The sequence below is a fragment of the Thunnus albacares genome, chromosome 15 (genome assembly GCF_914725855.1).
Source record: "Thunnus albacares chromosome 15, fThuAlb1.1, whole genome shotgun sequence".
Classification (NCBI taxonomy): Eukaryota; Metazoa; Chordata; class Actinopteri; order Scombriformes; family Scombridae; genus Thunnus; species Thunnus albacares.
The window spans coordinates 746432-768594 of record NC_058120.1 but is presented as its reverse complement, the minus strand read 5'-3'; the positions used below and the strand labels follow the sequence as shown (position 1 = coordinate 768594).

Sequence of the window (22163 nt, the reverse complement as noted above, 5' to 3'; positions counted from 1 at the left end):
TACACACATACTGCCATTCAGTGGAAAGATTGTAGGCAGCACTTTTTCATTAGTCATCGCATGTTTCTGTAATTATGTGTGATTTATATGACAACAACTGAATTTATACAAACACAGCACAGCAATAACAAAAATGATTTTTCATTCAAATATGTATTTCACATTTGGAATTGCAGGAGGGAGAGAACAACAATCAATCAAAGTAAAAATACACAGGGAGAGGAAAAGCAGGAATACAATATTTTGTTATTGATCGGTCAAATATTTATACTGTCAGCTTCACATGTTTCTTCAAGAATCCTCACGCCAATGAAATAAAACATGGGCTACCATGCAAGGTCCCAACCTCCTCATCAGAGGGAACTAACCATTCACACACATTCATACACTGATGGCACAGCCATCAGGAGCAATTTGGGTTTCAGTATCTATAAGGACACTTTGACAGGCAGACTGGAGAAGCCAGAAATCGCACCACTGATCTTCCGATTAGTGGACAACCTACTCTACCTCCTGTGCCACAGCTGCTGAAAAAACAACGTTCTGATACACAAATCTGTTTTCATTTTTTGGACTTTTTCTATAATCTTTGATTTTTGGTGAAATATTGGGACATTTGAGTTATTGAAATGAAACCATGTGAGAAGTTTAGAGGGAAAAATCACTATTTAGTGAAGCTGTTAACAATTCATAGAAATTAAATATGACCCCAAATACACACTGCTTTTTGTCAAAAGCCAAAAAGGCTAGAAGCCATGGGTTTCATCTTTAACAATGTGTTGTATTTTAAAAGCTTGTTATATTATCCATTGCATCAAATCTTCATCTGAAAAATAACTCAAGCTGTAAAATAGATGTAGTAGAGTAAAAAGTACAATATTTCCCTCTGAAATGTAGTGGAGTGGAAGTATAAAGTAGCACCAAATGGAAATTGTCAAGTAAATTACAAGTAACTCAAAATTGTACTTAAGTACAGTACCTACATGTACCTAGTTACTTTCCACCACTGTTTACTACTGTCTTGTTTACTACTGTCTGAATTTTTGAAAATCTTTGAATTACCTGTTGCATCGAATGAACATGTAATGGTGTTTGATGCTATTCAGAAAGGTGATTTAAAGGTTCTGAGAAATTCTCTTGATGATACAATTACAACAAAGAAAGAAGAAAAACAGTTTACTATAATACAAAGATGAGATTAATAAATTTAAAGTCTTGATGAAGCCATTTATATGATTGCATCCAATGTTATTTCAAATTAAGTTCTACTGTATTTCATGATGCAAGTGATCACATTGTATTGTAATTGATGTGACAGAAGCATTTGCACCATAACACATTGAAGGGATAAAAGAAACACCACTTTTACCAAAAACTAAAATTGGAAAGGAATTGCACACAGGATTGATGAACCCTGATAATTTCTCCCACATAAAAACAATACTGACATTTTATTTGCTTCAAGTAGAATGTCAGCAAAGTGACATTATGCCAGAAACAGACGTGGTTCTGAGAGGTTGTCAGCATCAAAGACCCTATTCGTACCATAATACCAACAACTCTGTTTGTGCTGCCTCATTTGATTGAATCTCACGTCTTATTGCACCTCTTCTCCAACCTGTGCAGCATGTGTGCTACACTCAGCACCAAAATACCACAGAGACGGACAAAGTGAATTTCAAGGTCTGGAAAATACCAAACTGCCATAGCACTGCTTTTGCTGGCTGTTGTACCTCCATGAAAACAGGGCGCTATGGCTCAGATAAGTAGTTTTTAGAAAGCTCATATGAGTCATTTGCGCTAACAGATGACCTATGTTATAGTGTATATGAGACTTGTTGTTTTTTTATTTTGCTAATGAAGACGCACACCATTTAATCCCCCACTCACACATACATGCACAAACCCACACCACAGAAGCAAATTCTGTCTAGGCCCCTCACTTCCTTTTAAAATGATTTTAATATATCATTTTATAATCTGGGAAGGTTGTTGCATAATATGATACCAAGGAAGCAAAATGAATTGCAAAACTGTTTACCTTAGAGGTTTGCTTTTGGATCAGATATTGTGGTAGTGAAAAATAGAAGGTCATTGGTCGTTACATTCCTGAATTATATTTTGACCAGAGTTGTCTCTTTACCTTTTTAATTAGTCAGTAAAATAACCTGTTCTTAAGAAAATAGCCCCATCCACTGTTGTTTAACTTATCTGCCTCTAGAGCAGCCCTGCCTCCAACAAATGTTTGTAGAAGTATAACTCCAATCTGCATTCCATGTAGGGAGGGGAGGGTGGGGGACCCGGTCAGGGTGGGGGTTAGGAGGACTGAATGCAGCCAAGCCCCATTTTGGACACCAGCGAGGGGAAAATTCACTGATGAAATGTGGCACAGGCCCACGGAATGCAATTTCAAGCTTCCACATCTGCAGGAAAGATGAAACCAGGTTCCTAATTTTACAATGATGATGTCAGTGAGAATACATGACAGTACTGGGTCGGGGTGCCAAGTCCCCCTCCCTATGTTTCCTCCTTCTCCTTTTTTTCTATTTCATGACTTTTTTTCTCTTTTTTTTTAAGACCAAGAATGGTTACAGGGGAAGTTTTTCAACATGCAGTACTTTCTCTCTCGGGGGAGAGGGTAGCCATAATAAAAGATTACCATTATTTTTGGTTAAATGGCGATGTGTAAGTCTTGAAACTTGCTACATTTTTTTCAGTTCAGGGAGAAGGACATTTAGCTGATTCCTTGTTAGAGTTTATTTTTACCTAAACTGTTTAAGGTGACCTTCAGTAATGACTATAACTTCAAATGGAAATTAAAATGTGTATTGCTAAGAAATAAATATATATTCTTTACGTGTGTAAGTGTGTATATAATTCTCCTGCACCCTCTACATAAGCGGAGCAACCATGGGGGCAGCCGCCCCCAGGGCCCACACTCAGTAGGGGCCCCGCTGGGGATGTAGCATGCAACCCCACAGACACAGTAGGAATAGGAGAACTTAACTCTCTCAGCTTCTTCTATTCATTCCCTATAGTAGTTCTCTACGGTAGTTCTTACCACTATGGGTGTAATCCCCCCTCCAAACACAATGTGGGTTGCAATGGCAGAGTGGCGCTGTCCATATTTCTGCTCGTTGATTCTGCAGGAAGTGAAGACTGCAGAGGTAGCGATTCAGTGTTTATCACTAATGTTTAATGTTTATGAAAATTTAATCCAAAATATGAGATATTCGTGTCTTTTTATGTTTGTGGTGAATGAAACTTGCTAGACAAAGTTTAAGCCTTCTGAGGCTCATTAAGAGCTATTTGCGTTCATGCGTGGATGAGGCCAAACTATCCAACCTCACTTTGCTGTGTGTTGAGCAGGACATAAACACTAATAAGGACAAAGGAGGATGATGAGAGAGAGAGGGGCCATGATATGTACAATGTTTGTTAAACTGGAGGATGGAGAAATACACAAATGGACTAATGTTACACTAAACTACAGCAGTCTAAGCAGGGACAACAACTGGTGAGTGAAACATCCATAATTAGTCTTTATTAACTTAAATTTTGGTTATGAAGAAATCAGTCAGAATATTAGATTTATCTGTTGTTTAACTCCATGTTTACTGCATCTCAGCACCTGTCTGTGTCATTGCCTGTGGTGTTGTAGACTGTCCACTTTGTATTTGAATAGGCCTTGTAGTGTTGTAGACTGCTGTGTCTATTATGTTATTCCCATGTAAGAAAGACATGGTACTGAGACAGTACCAGTGGCTTGTGTATTTGCAGTGGTGCTGAACCATTTGTCAATCGATGTATGTAGAGCGCCACATGCGGTCCTCAGTGCTGAAACATTTGAATGCAGCTGGCGACCTGTTTTCTATTTTGTTTTTCAGAACAAGCTTGTCTCGAAATGGCTTCACTGTATGTTTCCTTAGACATAGGCTTGCTTGGCTCAATAACAATTTGTGATTATGAATAGGATATATCTGCTATTTTACAGTTGTGAATTTTGAAATGACTGTTTTAGAAGGGCCCCTTGAGAATGCTTTGCCCACTCTGTGCTGAGAGTCTAGCTCTGCCCCTGACCCTCTATATTGATGTTCTCCAGTGGTTGGGAGTTTTTGCAACCCAATCTCACATCAAAATGTGTAATAGCTACATTGGTCGACAGGGCAAAACATATTAGTTTCACAATAATGACCCTAAAATTGTGAGATGTTAAGTTTTTTTTGGCCTATTCTTTTCTATTGGCCTGCATTCTTTTCTGTTTTCAGAAACAAACAAAATGGCTTTTGTTTGACATTACTTTTATTCTCAATGGAAAATGCAATATTTTAAGATAGTTTAGGCATTAAAATGTTTTTTGATAACATTTCTAGTGAGAAATGTGCATTTTTATTTTCATAATCTTCGTCCAGTGAATGTATATGAAGCTTAGCAAAAGTTCAGTCAGGAAGACTGTCTTTTGTATGCTCAGGTCTGTAGTATTATTTCTCAAACCATCTGTCATTACCATTTCTCATGCATGCTCAGTCATAATTTCCTTGCTGTCATTCCCTTGGGTGTCAATTAAGATGTCAGCTGTTCACATCAGCTGGTCACATTTAACCAGTAGCACGGTGACACACATTAAACATCAGTCTATGATAGTGAGGCTGTCTTTTTAAATATCTTTTCTCCTTCTCTGGCTTAGTGCTTTCATGGTGCTGTTTTGTGTGCCCCACCACCTCCTCATCACTGCCCAGTCTTCAAAGATTCATCAGTTTATCACTTCATCAACCTCATCAGCCTTATCAGTCTCAGAGGTCATCAGCCATCATCACCACCACCAGTGTCTGGACTCCATGGGGGATTTATCTTGCTGCTGCTCAGGACTGATGTCCCTCTATTCAAAATCTCCCTATAGAGTCTAAGCACCAAAGACTTGTAATATGATTTAATCAATATTATCTGTATAATAAACATTTCTTTTTGCTTCATTCATCTGTCTCTCCTGATTGAGGTGATGTTTAGTATGTCAGTTATTACAAAGATTGTTCAGGTTTCGCCAGAATTGGCAGAGTTTGCTCTCCCCCTCACCTGTTACTGTGGGAATTGTCCAATCATTCAGTCTCACTCTCTGCTCTGCCACACCCCTCATTAGTTCAACCACTTTCACCTGGTGCTCCCACCTGCTCATCATCTCCAATCAAGCCAGTATATAAGTTGCCTCTGTCCACTCCCTCTTTGTCAGATTGTCTATGCTACTATGCTAAGTCGTCTTTCCTTCATCTCCGGACTGCCTTCCTGGTTCCTGATTGGCTCGTCTCCAACCATCACTCCTTGTCTCTGCCCCGGTAAACTCACCAGCCTTCTGTCCCTGACTCTGAGTTCTGGCTGCCTGTTTCCTGGTCTTTGTTTGCTTGTGGTTGAGAGACGTTCCAATTCCTGCTCTGCCATCTTCTCTGGTTACATCTGCTCTGCTGCCTGTTTACCCGCTGCTGAAGCAGCCCAGTCCACGACCCCCTGCCTACGGCTTTCCAGCAGTGAGTATTCCACCCCCCTCTCCGCACACTGCTGCTTCCCCCGGAGCTCTGGACTAGAGACTGTTCTTGTGCAGTGTTGCATCTTTCCTTTCTTCGTCACCGATCAAGCCTGCCGAAGAACTATTGGACTGTTGCCAGTGCTGTGGTTTGTCTGCCTTGGGAGTGGAAGATCGTGGTTCGATTCCCGGTGGAGCCATACTCACCAGAACTGTGTTTCTCTGACCGTGCTACTATTGTCTTGACATTGTGTGGAATAAAGACTGCAAAATATATACTGGTGTTGTTTGTGCTGCAGTTGGGTCCATTCTATACCCGTTACAGTACAATCTGACCAATTAAGGATCCAGCACACAATCCTTGACCACTGAGTCGCCTCGAAAGTATTGAAGGCGTCCTTCAACAGCATGAGGCCATGATGACAGCAGCGGTGACTGAAGCCAAACAGGCAGCAGCAGCCCACGAGCAGGTGCTAACGATGTTAGCTGGACAGCTGCAGCAGTTATCAGCCCTGCTTACCCAAGCCCCTCAAGCCGCTGGGGCTGCTTCTCCTCCTGCTCCGCCTGCTACAGCTTCTGCACCTGCTCCAGCCCCTTTGCCACCCATGGATGCCCCTGAGCCCCGGGTGGGAATCCCTGAGCACTATGAGGGTGACCAAGAGACCTGTGGCCCTTTCCTCACCAACTGCTCTCTCCTGTTTGCTCTGCAGCCCCACACCTTCACCACTGAGGGAGCGAATGTTGCATTTGTCATCAACCATCTGACGGACAGAGCTCGATTATGGGGGACAGGCGGTCGCCAGCCTGTGCTTCCTTTGACCTGTTTGCCACAGAGCTTCGCAAGGTGTTTGGCTTGGAAACCTGTGGTCCTGAGGCAATTGGACTGAAACAGGGCGAGAGAACAGTGGCAGACTATTCCATAGATTTTCGCACTAGAGCCAACCGAAGCAAGTGGAACACTTCCTCAACGTGTTGGCCGACTACATCAAAGATGAACTGGTTTCTCATGACATGCCCACCACGTTGGATGGGGTGATTTAGTTGGCCACCCGCATCAACCTCCGCGTCCAGACCCGGCGATGAGAAGCATCAGGGGGGAGCCCATCGCCCGCCCAGTTTCACATCCTGAGCTCACTCCATCTGCCTCCCATCCTGGGGTATCCTTGGCTCCATCTTCACAACCCTCACATCAACTGGGTCATGGGGGCCATTCGGGAGTGGAGCCCCTCCTGTCATCTTAGGTGCCTGCAGCAAGCCTCCTTGCCACTTCACTCCCCCAACCTCAGCTCCTCACCCAATCTCTCCAAGGCGCCGCCGGAGTGCCTTGACTTCTGTCTGGTCTTCAGTAAAGCCAAAGCCACATCTCTGCCTCTGCACCGCCCCTACGACTGCGCTATTGACCTCTTGCCTGGGACTTCACCCTCCAAGGGGTGCCTGTACTCCCTGTCTCAGCCCAAGAGAAAGGCCATGGAGACTTACATCAATGACTCACTGGCTGCTGGTCTCATCCGTCCTGCTTCCTCTCCTGCTGGGGTGGGTTTTTTCTTCGTGGAGAAGAAGGACAAGACCCTGAGGCCCTGCATCGACTACCGAGGGCTAAATGAGATTACTATCAAGAACAGGCACCCACTGCCACTCATCTCCTCCGCCTTCGAGCTGCTCCAGGGGGCCACCATTTTCACCAAGCTCAACCTGCGCAACGTCTACCACCTTGTCTGCATCAGAGAGGGAGACGAGTGGAAGACGGCCTTCAACACCCCGACAGGGCACTACGAGTACCTCGTCATGCCATTCGGTCTCACCAACGCCCCCGCCGTCTTCCAGGTCCTGGTAAACAATGTTCTTCGAGACATGCTCAACCGGTTCGTCTTTGTCTACCTGGATAACATTTTCATCTTCTCACAGTCCAGAGAGGAACAGATTCACCATGTCCAAGCTGTCCTCCAGCACCTCCTTAAGAACTCCCTGTTTGTCAAAGCCGAGAAGTGTGAGTTCCATGCCTCGTCAGTGTCTTTCCTGGGGTACATAGTTGACAAGACAGTGTACTGATGGACCCAACTAAAGTCTCCGCCGTCACCTCCTGGCCTGTTCCTGAGACCCGCAAACAGCTTCAGTGCTTCCTGGGTTTTGCCAATTTCTACCGCCACTTCATCCACAATTACAGCTCCGTGGCAGCTCCACTCACCGCCCTGACCTCCTCCAAGGTGCCTTTTCAGTGGTCACCCTCCACTGACAAATCCTTCCAAGCCCTCAAAACACGGTTCACCTCAGCACCCATCCTTCAGGGGCCCGACCCTAATCGCCAGTTTGTTGTGGAGGTGGATGCCTCTTATGTGGGGGTAGGGGCAGTCCTGTCTCAGTGCTCTGCCACTGACCAGAAGCTCCACCCATGTACCTTCTTCTCTCAGCGTTTGTTGCCTGCTGAGAGGAATTATGATATTGGCAACAGCGACCTGCTTGCAGTGAAAATGGCCCTCGAAGAGTGGCGTCATTGGTTGGAGGGTACCAAAGAACCTTTTCTTGTCTGGACTGACCACAAGAACTTGGAGTACATCCGATCTGCTAAAAGACTGAATTCCCGCCAAGCCTGTTGGTGCCTGTTCTTTGCTTGGTTCAACTTTACCCTCTCCTACCACCCTGGGTCCCGTAATGCCAAGCCTGACGCCCTGTCCCAGCAGTTCCAGAGAGTGGAGGAATCTGGAAAGAGGCCAGAGCCCATCCTCCCTGGGTCCTGTCTTGTTGCCGCAGTGACCTGGGACATCGAGGAGAGGGTGAGAGCAGCCACTGAGGGACAGCCTGGTCTCAGCTCCTGCCCACCAAACTGCTTGTTCATCCCTCCAGCCTTGGGGTCAGAGATGCTGCAGAGGGCCCACTCCTCCAAGCTCTCCCGCCACCCTGGTGCTCGATGGACACAGCACGCCCTCCTCCAGCGCTTCTGGTGGCCCAATTTGAAAGAGGACACCCAGGACGGAAAGCCTGCCCAGTCTGTAATCAATGCCCCAGCAGGACTTCTGCAGCCTCTTCCTGTTCCCCACCACCTGTGGTCCCACATCTCCATGGACTTGGTGACGGGCCTTCCCTCTTCTGAAGGCCATACTGTCATCCTGACCAACGTGGACTGATTCAGTAAAATGGCCCACTTCGTGCCTCTGCCCAAGCTCCCTTCAGCCAAGGGAACTGCTCAGTTGGTCCTGCTCCACATATTCCATCTTCATGGCCTCCCTGTCGACATGGTGTCAGACCGTGGGCCTCAATTTGCCTCAGTTTTTTAGAAAGAGTTCTGCAGTCTCCTGGGTGCCACTGCCAGTCTGTCCTTCGGCTTCCACCCTCAGACCAATGGGCAAATGGAGCGCATGAACCAGGAGTTGGAAACGGCCTTGTGGTGCATGGCCTCCCAGAACCCCTCCTCCTGGTCCTCACAGCTGTTGTGGGTAGAATATGCCCACAACTCCCTCATCTGCTCTGCCTCTATCCTTTCCAATGTGCCTACGGCTATCAACCGCTGTTGTTCCCCACCCAGGAGAAGGAGGTTTCCTGCCCATCTGTCCAAGCCTTCATCCGCCGTTGCCGCAGAACCTGGCTCCAGGCCCGTTCCATCCTCCTTTGGTCTGTGGACTGCTACACTGCTGCCGCCAACGGCCTTGGTCCCCGCAGCATCGCCACCACCTCCTCCACGCATCGTTGATGGGGGTCCGGTCTACACGGTGCATCGCCTGATGCGCTCCTGCCGGTGGGGGAGAGGCTTCCAGTACTTGACGGGGAGGGGTACGGCCCAGAGGAGAGATCTTGGGTTCCTGCTCATTTCATTGTCAACTCCAACCTCATTGCTGATGTTCATCGGTGTCATCCTGACCAGCCAGCTAAGATGCCTGCCCGTCGGGGAGCCCACGCTTTGCCTCCGCCAGACCAGTCTTTGATAGTGCCTTTTTAAGGATGTCGGGAGCCATCCCTTGAGGGGGGGTTCTGTCAGAGTCTGCTCTCCCCCTCACCTGTTACTGTGGAAATTGTCCAATCATTCAGTCTCTGCTCTGCCACACCCCTCGTTAGTTCAACCACTTTCACCAGGTGCTCCCACCTGCTCATCATCTCCAACCAAGCCAGTATATAAGTTGCCTCGGTCCACTCCCTCTTTGTCAGATTGTCTATGCTACTATGCTAAGTCGTCTTTCCTTTATCTCTGGACTGCCGTCCTGGTTCCTGATCGGCTCGTTTCCAACCATCGCTCCTTGTCTCTGCTCTGCCCCGGTAAACCCACCAGCCTTTTGTCCCTGACTCTGAGTTCTGGCCGCCTGTTTCCTGTCTTTGTCTGCTTGTGGTTGAGAGATGTACCGATCCCTGCTCTGCCATCTTCTCTGGTTACATCTGCTCTGCTGCCTGTTTACCTGCTGCTGAAGCTGCCCAGTCCACAACACCCTGCCTACGGCCTTCCAGCAATGAGTACTCCCCCCTCTCTCTGCACACTGCTGCTTCCCCCAGAGCTCTGGACTAGACTGTTCTTGTGCAGTGTTGCGTCTTTCCCTTCTTCGTCACTGATCAAGCCTGCCGAAGAACTGTTGGACTGTTGCCAGTGCTGTGGTTTGTCTGCCTTGGGAGTGGAAGATCGAGGTTTGATTCCCGGTGGAGCCATACTCACCAGAACTGTGTTTCTCTGACCGTGAAATTTTAGAGCGCTTCAAGCGTGATGTATTTCTTCTTCTTCGGATTTCTGACAGACTGCATCAGTCCGGTGGGTGGACCGGAAGACCCGCTACCAGGAAATAGCCCATTTTCCTCACTGTTGATTTTAATGATATCCTCAACATTTCTCAACACTAAAACACAAAAGTGTTCTTGATAACTCAACAATATGATAGGTTAATATTAAGGCCATCAGTTTTAATTATTTCACCTTCAAGTCTGAGAAGAAGGTTTTTTTTGTCAGTTTTTGATAGCTGAGGCAGCTACATTACCCATAAGCCTCATTGACTATTATTATGGAGACAAAGACAATCCACTTTGCATTAGGTTACAAAACTTTTATTTACTATTATATCTGATATTTAATTTTAATTACTGAATTTATTCCAAACCGATGGCAATTTTTGTGTGCGGCTGGTTCACTGGGTCACACAATGTTGGAGTGCTCTATTGGATGACATGACTCAAATGTAAGGAAGTGTGTGTTCGACTACTGTTTTGGTTTTTCTTTTGTCAGTGGGCTTCATTCCATTTCAAATTGCTGCCAGTTCACCACAACCTGAATCCAAACACCACTATCTCTGTGAAGAAAAAGAATTTTATAGTCTGTGATTGTAAAATGTGAATTTGCTCATTTAATTTTATATTTCCAAGAATATGTGGCTGAGGATATTTAATATGAAATCATCTTTCTTAAAACATAGTCTTCCTCATATTTAGCCACGTGTGTGTGTGTGTGTGTGTGTGTGTGTGCATCAAATCTTGTGTCACAGCCACATAAATGGGATGAACACAGGGTTATCAAACTGGATTTAACATTTCCCATCCCTCATTTAATCCCTGAACTTGTCACTTTTTTATATGTTTCATCAAACTGGACTTTAGATTCAACCTTCACTGTTACATAATTTAATTATTTATGCATGTCACATTTAATTTTTGCTCTTGTCACCTTCACATATTTCATACACTTCATTTCTTTGTCCATTGCACAGTCCATATTTCCTTTGTACAGTCAATATTTCATTTCAAGTTTTATATCCTATTTCAAAACTATTACTGTTCCATTCTGTAAATAGATTTTGTCCATGAACTGAGAAAATTAAAACTTTGTTATATAGCTAAACCAAATGCATCATTGGAAAGATTTCAACCTGGATAGTAGCATATGGCAGTATGAAGATTCTATATGGCTCTTGCTTTGAAATACTGACCTTTGAACCTTGACCTCAGAGCATGTTTGAAGCCTTATAATTCAGCAACAAAAGGGGCTACAGACATGGGACCAGCTGGTACAGAGAGCTCTTGACCTCACCTACCATGTGAGTATAGTCAACAACTGGGGGTGTTGTCAAATATGGGTAAAATATGGTTAAAATAAATTTTCACCCATTTAACAATTAGATATTTAAAATCTGACTACACAAATGTGTTTACCATCCCCTTAAATTTCTCAGTGTACTCTCAATTCAGTATTTACAACTTCCAATTCTAGGAAAAACACTAATATTTTTTTAAAAACTACAAATCCCCAGAGCCATGCCATGCAGCTTGGTACAAGTCAGCACCGCAATTGTAATTCCTCTGGTTTGCAAAATGTGGTTGTAAGTATAGGGTCGTAAAAAGATATATCTACCAGGGGTGTGCCCAAATACAAATACGTTATTTGGCAAAGCACAAATAGAATACAAATATTTTTAAAAGTATTTGTTTTCAGGAAGAAAAAAAACCCATGTCAAATACCAGCACGCAGGTTGGTTACATCGCTATCTCAGTCTCTCTCCGCTGTCACGTCTATGAGCTGGTCTGAGGGGGAGTCACATGCACCTGCTACATGATGCACATTTCCTAATTTGGACATTACTCCCGGAGTTGGGGGTGTTTCCCAGAGATAATGCTGAGCTACTGACACATGCAAAGTGCTCCCAAGGACTCTCCATTACCTGTTGTGCCCCTTCTCCCTTCCACAAAGTTAGGTTGTAAAAAATAGGCAATAAATGAAAAATGCAAAGCAAGAATCGCCTTTGAAGTTCTTCCCTACACGTAACACGGTGTGCTGTCTCTGTTATGGGTGTATAAATAGGTAGAGGTCTGCCTGCAGTGAGGTGATGAGTAAAGTTTTAGCTCAGTAGTCAGCACAGTCGTCTATGATATAGGAGACTCCAGTTCGAGACCCGGTATGGGAACTTCCTTGGTAAGGTAGTTAATTCATGAAAACTTATCGTAACACTTTAAATCTATAAAATTAAAAGAGTAATAAAAACAAAAACAGGATTTTTAAGCCTCTTTCCACTTTTATTTGAATACAAATACAAATAATTTTGCTGCCTCAACAAATATAGATACAAATACAAATGCTGGGCTCTCCGCACACTCCTAATATCTACTGAATATATTAAATTAAAATTAATCTATTATGGACGAAACAGTAATTACACTGCAAACAGATGATCCATTGTTAAGAAAAAGTAAAGAGAAGAAGAAATACCTCATCCATGGGGCAGTTTTGTAATGTAACGCAAACTGTCTTCATCTCTATAATAACGATCAATGAGGCTCATGGGTAACAGAGTCACTTCAACTATCAAAAACAGACAAAAACAAAACAAAAAAAACTTGATTTCTCAGAATCAAAGGTGAAATAATTAAAACAGATGGTGTTAACATTAACATTAATTGTTGAGTCATCAAGGACACTTTCATGTTTTAGTGTTGAGAAATGTCATTAAAATCGACTGAGGAAAATGGGTTACTTCCTGCCAGCGGGTCCTCCAGTCCACCCACTAGACTGATGCAGTTTGTCGCAAATCCAAAGAAGAAGAAGTACGTCATCCCTGGGGCAGTTCTGTAGTGTAACACAAAGAAAACTGTCTTCATCTCTATAGTAACAATCGTATAGTATTGTAACCACTTTCAAAAACTGACAAAAACATCCAAAGAAGAAGATCCAAAGAAGAAGAACTATGTCATCCTTGGGGCAGTTTTGTAGTGTAACGCAAAGCAAACTGTCTTCATCTCTATAGTAATGATCAGTGAGGCTCATGGTAATGTAGCCAAAGAAGAGGAAGAAATACGACATCCCTGGGGCAGTTTTGTAGTGTAAAAATCTACATTTTTTATTGAAAGAACATCATCGAACAGTTACATAAAATAATACAAATAACATAACAGCTCAGATAACTACACAACGCGAAAGCAATGATTCAAACAACATGCAAACTATGTGTTTTCAGCAATAGCAATGTCCATAGCAACCACCATAACAATGATAGAAAACGTTGCATTCTAACAATTTTCTGGCGGGCGTAATAACTAACAAACTAAACATCATATACATTCACGAAACAAAGATTATAAAACTAAATTGCACATTTCTTTCTAACAATGTTATCAAAACACATTTTAATGCTGAAACTATCTTAAAATATTTTCCACTGAGAATAAAAGCAAACTCAGCCCTTAAGTTATGTAAAGGATTGTTCATGAACAGATTGAGTAACGGTAAGGATTTAGAAGCGCCCAGTTGACTGAAACCTGTATTCTGTACTTAACTGACAGAAGGAGGAAGGAGCCCGTAACTTGTGAGGGCCCTCACGGGAGTGTCCTGAGGCCAGTATTCTTTTTATTAGATATTAGTGACTTAAGATTTGCCTGTTCATGCAATCTCTTTCTTTATGCGGATGATGCTGCTTTAATAACGTCTCATAAAGATAAAATCTCTGTATACTGTAAATATGTTGAGATGGAGAATACTGCTTTTTGGCTCTCTGATATTTGCTTGCTTATATCATGCTATGCTTTTTCTTCATTTACAAAAAACCTGAGGCCCTTCATTTTGAATCTTGAGTCAAGCTAAGACAACTTAACTTTAAGTAAAGGTATGACAGACAGTAATCGCAGCAAAAACTACTCTAAATAATTTAGGTTATATTATAGATAATCAGCTCTCAGGGGAGGCCATGAAAAGCAGTCAATGGATATGGCTGCCGATTCTCTATATTTTTCTTCTTGTCAACAAATCTCATGTGAGAGCCAAACCAACTGATCTACTAACAAGTATTGTGTGTGTATCCAAAGCCTGATATATCTCATTCCTCTGTGCAGTAGAGCTCCATTGTTATCCAAAAGCTATTACAAACATGTCAATAGGTCACACCGATGCACTGGGTGACATGTTCCTCCACCACAACGGGTTTGGGCATGGTAGTTTGTTTAGAAACAGTTCCAAACACTAATAACAGTGATCACCTTTTCATTCTCCAGAGAGTAGTTAGAGTTGTGTAAGGCATACGCCATTGAGCATGTGCAGGAACACAATTCCATTTTGAGAAAGTATTTTGAGAAATTTACAATGTACAGGGTTGTATCTGAATGTATCTAAACCACTGCAGGTCAGAAAAGATTTTCAGGGGCTGTTAAGTTACTATTTAATGTCCAATGCCAATGTTTTTAAAATTCACAGTTTCTACAATATTCATGCATAGCAGCCATAGTATGGTAAGAATATCGTAATGGCAAAGAAACTATGGTTATGATATGGTTAGAGTTAGGCATCTAAAAGATTTGGTTAAGGTTAGGACAAGATTGTGCTTATGATTAATAACAAGGTGAAGATTAATTGCAGGTCTATGATGGGACACAAACTCCACACCTTTACCTGTATTGAAATTGGTATTGGACTTAGGTGCAGAATCATACAATATAGACAAAATTTGCAGGATAAAAGGCTGTTATGATGTTCTCCAGTCAGTTGACAGAAGTTGATACAGCGTCTCCTAGCAACTCCAGCTCTCAAACACTGCCATTCAGAGGCTCAAGGCCAAAAACATCAGTCCTCTTTTGAAAAATTGAAAGCAATGCAACTATGCACAACAGCTGTAGTATCATCATAATTTGTATGTCCTAACATAAAAAGTGAGGAGAGTTTAAACATCAGTTCCACTTTATACTAATTATGGCATTTTATTCCTTTCACTTTACATAAGGTTGATAATGTGTTGATGTCAGACACTCTGTATTTTAAACTCCCTGTTCTCTGACTGAGCATGTCCACTCTGATCAATCCTAGTCACAGAAAGGTTACTGTGACTGGAAGTGGTGATGATTCTCCATTCACTTTGGGTAAAGAATTTTTAAATACTGCTTCTGATTGCCTGTTTCTCATGTTCAAATCACACCTTTTTAAGCCACAACCTTCCTTGCTTTTATAAGGGGGACAATCTGCCCATTTCCATGTCTTCTTTCTCCAGTTGTTTTACTCAGTGTTTCTTATGTATTCAGATCAGTTAGCCTTGATGAAACACCAAATATTATTCTTATCCAAGTGCAACCAAGGTAAAACATGACCCAATCAACTGTAACTATATATGAATGCCCATGCTCTCACTAGACAGCATGATATTCCTTTCATCCAAGTCTACATATTGTACATTACTGTAAACGGAACGAAGATGGAAACATTTTCCCCACTGTGTGCCGGTAGCAATGCCTTTTAAATTTAGCGAATGAGGCGAAGGAAAACTACCGAGAGAGCAGGGACTTCTTGTCAAAGAAAATGCTGCAAAAGTACATCTTGCCTACCTGTCGATCAGATCTAGTTAGCCATGTGCTTTGATCAGAGGAAAATCACTTTCCCCCATTTAAATGTCTGTCATGGTCTTGAATTTCAACTGTAGGGAGATGTATTTACATATTAACAAAAACCTCACATTGGACAGACTCGCATTTGAAAAAGCTGGAGTCCAACTGGAACCATTTTGCAGCTCCAACCACCAAAGGCACAACAGCTGGCCTGCTTTCATCTGCCTTCAGTCAAGGTTTCAGTCATAAAAATGACAATGCATGACTGAGTGCACACATGCACACGCACTCAATTAATGCACATATTACAGTATATGTAACATAATACTGTATTTTGCTTTCACATTATTAAATTCTTACCTCCATGCTTATCTTTGGAAGACATTGTATATCAACAAACACCCAATCCACAGTCAGTTTACAGTGTCTCATCAGCCCAATTAGCATTTCAGTTAGAGCAACCACATTTGATAGATTTTGGCTGTGTATCTGTTGTTAGATAGACTAGTCTTTTTCTTTTTAAGATTTTCCACACAAGGACATATTTATAATAATAATAATATATACAAAAGCGAAAAGTTTGTTGGTTGCTCCAGAGCACAACAGCTACTCACCACATTGCCAGAAATATCAATATCAAATAGGTTATCAGTCAGCATTATCTGTAAAAGCCACAACTCAGTGGAATGCCCTACCTGACGATATGGAGAGCTGCAGTTCCATCAGTACGTTTAAAACCAAATTAAAAAGCCAATAAAAGCTACTCAGCTCTGTAACCACTGACTCTACATTTTATCTGATGGTCTTCTCATGAACACAAATAATCTTGCTTTTAATTTGACAAGCTTACATTATTAATTTCTAGTTGACATTGTGGATGTATGTGGTGTGCTATTGTGTGTAGCTTCGTATTTTGTATTATGTGACCTGTGTATTTTTTGCTTTGTACAGTTTGTTATTGTTCTGTTACATGTTGTAATTGTGACCTGCTATAAGCTAACTCTGGTACAGTACATCAAATGGTAACATTTATGTTTAACACTGTACATGGTCCAAATAAATAAATAAGGCCGAATCTAACCTACAGATGAAATGTATTAAGCACGTCCCTAGATGAATTTCATCCATTTTGGACATTCCATTACCTTTCCTACAACTCCATCCTCAGGCCAAATTTTTTTATTTTACATAATACCTCACTGGTAGATTGCCATGAAATTTAGTAAACAGGTCACCTGCCCTTTTACTCCACCCATGACAAAATAACTAATGCCCCAATTTCCATGAAATTTGTTGTGAAATTCATGATGCCCATGACATCATGCTCCCCAAAAAGAAGAATTCAGTGAAATTAGTTCTGCACATCTATCCATGTCAAACTTCACATTGTTAGTCACACTGCTGGTGATTTTCTTTAAGTAAACTCCTGCAAAGGTTATTTGTTGCATCCAACATGTTATTGAGCACTGGAGCCTCTCTGGGTCTCTGGTGGGGCTTTACACTCACAGGACCGGTGGTGTGATGAACTGTGATCACACTTGTTTCACCTGTAGCCTTACCTTACCTACCTTACATTTACATGGACAAAATATTCTGGTTTTTGCTCTTATTCCGAAAAAGGCAGTATTTCTACTAAGCTGTTTACATGGCTAATGAAAATGAATATTCCACTAATATTCCCATTTACACGGAAAGGATTTCCAGGGATTTTCCTCTGCTCCAGTGGGAACAGGAATCACAAGAGTTCTGCAGGCAGTGAAGTAACCAGCAAGGCGAAAAACATTAGTGAGCTGCTGTCTATTAGTTATAAGTGGTATTGATATGACTGATATTATAAATTTATAGTTACAGGCACATTCCAGTACCTAGGTTGTCCCATGATATTTACTACACTGCTGAGTGTTTTTGATGCCTCACACCGAGTCATCACTGTCAGTCAGTATAATAACCAAACCCCTCCATACCTGTTGTGGAGAGGGCACACTCTCTTTTCCAGCCCACCCTGAACAGTTCTCCAATCTCCTCTCATTCCTCTCCTCTGTCTGCCTTTCTGCTCCTGTGCAGGGATAAAAAGGCAAGATCAAAAAACCCAATTGAGATGCATATTCTGAATGTGCTGTGTACATGTCCAAAGAATGCTCCTAAAATCAGAATAATACTGGCATATCTTAATCGGAAAATGATATATTCAGAATAAGGCCTAATTCAGAATATCCAAACGGAATATATTCAAATTCAGAATATTGTCATATTCAGAATAACAGTGGAATATTAGTGTGCATGTAAATGTACCCATTGTTGTTGACCTGTTTAGTAGACCTATGACAGTCTTCAACTAAGCCGTTTCTTGCATACAAGCATTTTCTGCTCTGATGTTCCTATGTTAGATGACATTGTCTCTCAGTGGTTTAAAAAAAAGTTTCACATGACTGTTACAAAAAAGATCCATATGAGCTATGATTCTGCCACTTCTATTGCTAAGGTTTGGTTAAGTTAAGGGACCTAAAACTGCTTGGCTGAAGTTGGGGGGAAATTGTGGCAATGGTTAAAAAAAACAACACTGACTTTTGGTTGGGTCAGAAACAGTCTCGGGTGACAAAGTCAGATGTTTTGTGCAGTGAGCCCTGTGGTCCTGATGCACTGTATTCCATAGAGCATGATAACCATGGTTTGTGAGGAACTTCACTATTATTTGTGATTTCTTGGCTTTTCTCCGGTGTGTCATGGTGTTTGATAATCTTGATAGTGGATAGGATTGTCTCATAGGTTATGTCTAGCACTAATGCTCCAATAAATAGAAGATGATGAAATGTAGCATGTCTCCTCTTGTACAATGGATAGACCAGCTGGCAAACAGAGTTTTCACATAACATGGAAATAGTATCAAAATGTATTTATCTATTCTAAGGAGATTTTCTGGAATGTCCATCCATATTTTTGTGGGATAATGGTTTCCACATTGCGTGTGGAATATATGTAGGTGGGGCCGTTGGGAGGAACTCCTGTAACAAATAAAGTGTACTGCCATTGTATCAAAGCATTTAAACCACCACAGGCCTACATTTGTGAACAAATCCTGCAGAGTTTTTCTCAGAGGAAACGTAATATCTTCTTGGGCGTATAAAGTTTCAGATATAATACAGCAGCTCAAATATGCTGCCAAGAGCAGATGATGTCATTTTTAAGTTGAAAGGATATGTTGATGATCCAGTAATCACCATGTTTTCTGTGCGTAATAGTTTGCGTTTTCACTCAGCATCACAATGATCCATACAATAGCCATCTGCAATTAAATACCACCTTAGAGTCTTATGTGAAATAAAAGCAGAATTCAAAGTTTTGCCTAGTATTTTGCATCTTTTTTTAATTTCAGAAAGTTAAAATCAGATTTGACTGTCAAACATGCCAAAATAAATGTTGGCCTTTTGGGAACAAAATACTTGCCAATTTAATCTTCATACTGTGACATAGAAATGATCCTGTTAATGATCCAGCAATAAATTGGTATTTTTAAGTTAAAACACTTAAATAAAATGTAACCTGAACAATCATGTTGGTCATCACAGCCACCCCTGTATTATGATTAAAATGCGGAGTTCCAGACAACACTTTAGCCAGATCTGATTTGTTAGAAACTACACAGAATAATTAATCATAATAAACAAGTGTGATGTGCACGTCTAAAAAGGTATAATATCAAAACAGATTGATGTATCGAAAAGTTTCCAAAATGACCACTGACTTCCTGTTGTCAGTTGGTGGCGCTATGACAATGACTCAATAGTGATATGTAGATGTGTTCAGGCCTGGACTTTTATCAAGCATATCACATTTGGGTAAATGACAAGTCTAGTGGATTTACAACAACTTCCTGTTTCATGGCAAGACATGCAAATTGAGCAGCACACCACGTCAAGGGCTTTCCACAACAGCTTTTATCAAAACTGATTTTGATAAACTTTTACCCAAATTTGAAGTCGGTCAGTTCAAATCTCTAGGAGGAGTTTTTAAAATACAATTCCTGGCAAAAACAGAGCAAAAATGACAAAGTTAATTCAAAATGGCTGACTTCCTGTTGGTATGGCTCCATGAGACTTTTTTGTGCGTTTGGACATGATACATGTGCCTGCCAAATTTTGTTCACCTATGTCAAATTTAAAGATGGGAGCTTTAACTTTGAAATATTCTAGGGGTTTTGCTACACCCAACCCCAATACCCTGACCAGATATTATGTTTCCCTACTTCTAACGCATATGCCAAGTTTCTGCAGCCCCTCAAAAACAGCCTCCTGTTTCATGGCAAACAAGTCATTGCCATGGCAACAGCTTTTGGTGAAAACTAAAAAGCTTCAGTATTTAGCATTATCAAGGTCTTACAGCTTAGCTTTTAGGTCCTCATCCACTGCATACATATAGGTTCAAAGCCATATCTTCCTAAAGTATAAAATAAATATCAATCAATCAATCAATCAATCAATTTTTATTTATATAGCGCCATATCACAACACAAGTCATCTCAAGGCACTTTTCACATAGAGCAGATCAAGACCGTACTCTTTAATTTACAGAGACCCAACAATTCCCCCATGAGCAAGCACTTGGCGACAGCGGTAAGGAAAAACTCCCCTTTAACGAGTAAAAACCTCAAGCAGACCCCGGCTCTTGGTGGGCGGCCATCTGCTTTGACCGGTTGGGCTGAGAGAGAGAAAGAGAGAGGGAAAGGGGGAGGGGGGACAGGAGAGCAACGATCACAACAAGCATAAGCATCAATAGACAGGGAAGGATGCCATCAGTACTGTGAAGGACCGCGAAGGCTCGGCCCGGGACCCAGGTTTTCCTGTGAGATGAGAAAGCACAAAAAACTCCGGGGAAGAAGCAAAGTTAGTGACATTGATGTTACATGAATGCATACAGATGGAGAGGAGGAGGAGGAGAGAGGAGCTCAGTGCATCATGGGAAGTCCCCCAGCAGTCTAGGCCTATAGCAGCATAACTAAGGGCTGATCCAAGGCGAGCCTGGTCGGCCCTAACTATAAGCTTTATCAAAAAGGAAAGTTTTAAGCCTACTCTTAAACATAGAGAGGGTGTCTGCACCCCGGACTGAATCTGGTAGATGGTTCCATAGAAGAGGAGCCTGATAGCTGAAGGCTCTGCCTCCCATTCTACTATTAAAGACTGTAGGGACCACCAGTAAGCCTGCATACCGGGAGCGCAGTGTTCTAGTGGGATAGTACGGTATTATGAGCTCTTCAAGATATGATGGTGCCTGACCATTAAGGGCTTTGTAAGTTAGGAGAAGGATTTTAAATTCTATTCTAGATTTTACAGGAAGCCAATGTAGCGAAGCTAAAATGGGAGAAATGTGGTCTCTTTTTCTAGTTTTAGTCAACACACGTGCAGCTGCATTCTGGACCAGCTGGAGAGTCTTTAGAGACTTGTTAGGGCAGCCTGATAATAAGGAATTATAATAATCCAGCCTGGAAGTAACAAATGCGTGAACTAGTTTTTCTGCATCTTTTAGGGACAGGATGTGCCTGATTTTAGTGAAAAAAGGCAGTCCTTGAAATTTGATTTATGTGGGAGTTAAAGGACATATCCTGATCAAAGATAACTCCCAGATTCCTTACGGTGGTGCTGGAGGCCAGGGTAATGCCATCCAGAGTAGCTATATCATTGGATAATATGTTTCTAAGGTGTTTAGGGCCAAGCACAATAACTTCAGTTTTATCTGAATTTAGTAGTAGAAAATTGCAGGTCATCCAGGTCTTTATGTCCTTAAGGCATGCTTGGAGTTTGTTTAACTGATTAGGTTCATCTGGCTTCATTGATAAATATAATTGGGTGTCATCTGCGTAACAGTGAAAATTTATGGAGTGTTTCCTAATAATATTACCTAAAGGAAGCATATATAAGATGAATAGAATTGGTCCAAGCACAGAACCTTGTGGAACTCTGTGTCTAACTTTTGCCTTCATGGAGGATTCATCATAAACATGTACAAACTGAAATCGGTCTGATAAATAGGACTTAAACCAGCTTAATGCAGTTCCTTTAATGCCATTTAAATGTTCCAGTCTCTGCAAAAGGATTTGATGGTCAATCGAATGCAGCACTAAGATCTAACAGGACAAGTATAGAGACAAATCCTTTGTCCGATGCATTTAGGAGGTCATTTGTGACTTTCACCAGTGCTGTCTCTGTGCTATGATGCGCTCTAAATCCTGACTGAAAATCCTCAAATAAACTATTGTTATGTAGAAAGTCACATAACTGATTAGAGACTGCTTTCTCAAGGATCTTGGATAGAAATGGAAGGTTAGATATAGGTCTATAATTGGCTAAAACACCTGAATCAAGAGTAGGCTTCTTAAGAAGAGGTTTAATTACAGCTA

At 41.9% G+C, this 22163-nt stretch overlaps 1 long non-coding RNA gene across 1 annotated transcript; it reads left to right on the top strand.

The window, feature by feature from the left end:
- The first annotated feature begins 1159 nt into the window (after positions 1-1159).
- Positions 1160-20622, top strand: LOC122998611. Its single transcript, XR_006407453.1, has 3 exons — positions 1160-1174; positions 15473-15476; positions 20515-20622. It is a non-coding gene; the product is annotated as an uncharacterized LOC122998611 (long non-coding RNA).
- The last annotated feature ends 1541 nt before the right edge of the window (positions 20623-22163 follow it).